This window comes from Octodon degus, unplaced genomic scaffold (genome assembly GCF_000260255.1).
Source record: "Octodon degus isolate 3935 unplaced genomic scaffold, OctDeg1.0 scaffold00036, whole genome shotgun sequence".
Taxonomy (NCBI): Eukaryota; Metazoa; Chordata; class Mammalia; order Rodentia; family Octodontidae; genus Octodon; species Octodon degus.
In genome coordinates, this window is record NW_004524612.1 from 12314324 (window position 1) to 12316219 (window position 1896).

Consider the following 1896-nt stretch of genomic DNA (forward strand, 5'->3'; position numbering starts at 1 on the left):
AATTCTTACTCACTGCAGAGTGAGAATGCATATGAATAAAAGCAAGATACAATAAACTCCATATAGTGGAGCCCGAAAGGAGGCCACAGCCCTCAGGACAGTCTTAAGTAAGCCGTACAGTGCTTCGTCAACCCTGGAACAGAGTTGTGGCCTGCCTTCTGGGGCTAAACGTCAAAAGCAAAAACAATGTGGTGGTATACTTAAAAATAATATGCAAATACCCTCCAGCAAGTTCAAATCCATCTTCATTGCAACTCAAAAATAACCTTTCTTTGTAAGCAGAGGCTTGTCTTGATGTTGGTAGTCTGATCTATATTCGTGCCGATACATAGTCCTTTTTTTTCTTTATGTGCCTGTATGTATTCTAACAGCAGCATTTCTCCATATCAGTAGGAAAAAGATTCACAAACCAAATGTGCCGATATTATTTATTTTATCTTGAGACAGTAGTCTCACTACGTAGTTCAGGCTGGCCTTGAACCCACTATGTCACCAAGGCTGCCCCAAACTCATGGTGCTCCTCCTGCCTCGGCCTCCCAAGGGCTGGAATTACAGGTGTGCACCACCACACCTACCTCAGATATATTTTAGTAAACATACTAAAATTAAAAATTTGTGATTAAAAGGTTAGATTCATAATAGACCGCAGAGTCATGATGACTGGAACACATCGATAGATGTTTTTGGATGAAGATGCTCTCACTAGAGAGCAAGCTTGCATTTACCTGTATGGCAGAGATTTACCTGTGTGGCGGTCAATGAATTCCTAGGCAGTGGTGTGCTGGAAAATCTTTTACAGCCAGCTTTCTGGGGCCCAGGGGAGAGCCTTGATTTCTAGCATTTGCTGAGCCTTGTGATATACAGTAGATGAAAATGACCCTGGGGGCCAGACTATGCACTTGCTTAGGCAAGCATAGGGATCAGGGTTCCCCGCCCGGCATAGATCCCTGGCACCACAAGCTGCCCCGGCCCCACCCTCGGGTGTGCTGAGCCAGTGACCAAGTCCAATGTGGTGGCACATGCCTGTAATCCCAGTGCTGGAGAGGCTGAAAACAGGAGGATCACTAAGAGTCTGAGCTACGTAGTGAGACCCTGTAACTACAATTTTATTATTAGGAAGTGATAAAGCTTAAGTGTTTATTACCCTTGTTTATAATGTAAATAATGTAATTGTAAATTATTATAATTTAATTATTAATTTTGGGGGTGCTGGGGATTGAACCCACTCTGAATCACTGAGCTATACCCTCTGCCCAATTTAATTTTTTTGTTTGGTTGAGACAGGGTCTCATTACATTGTTGTCCCAGTTACTCTTCTCTCGTTGCTGGGACAAATATCCAACACCCAAAATGAAGGAAGGAAAAGTTTATTTAGCTCATAGTTAGTCCAGTTAGTCCAGGTTTTAGTCCATACTTGGCTGGCTCCAAGGCAGAGTGGCACGTGGCGGCCCAGAGCAGCCGTTCATGACAGCGGCAAAGAGCAAGAGCAAAGGGAGCGGCGGCAGCGCAGGTGGCTAGACAGCCTCTCTCCCCTCCTTACACTGTACCCCAAATTCCCTGCCCCAGGGCCGGTGCAGCACCCACACCCACAATAATCAGTCACAAACTCCAAGAGCTGCCCCATCACTGCATGAGGCTTTAGGGGAACACCCAGATACAAACCACAGTAGTTGTGTAGGCTGGCCTTGAACTTTCAGCCCTTACCTCAACCTCCTGGAGGGCTAGGATTGCAGGCATGTGCCACCATGTCCAGTTTTCCAATTTATTTTTTATTTTATTTTATTTTATTTTTTTTGCGGAACCAGGGATTGAACTCAGACCCTTGCACTTGCCAGGGAAGCACTTATTCCACTGAGCCATCTCCCTGGCCCCCGAAAATGGCAGAAGTGTTTTTTT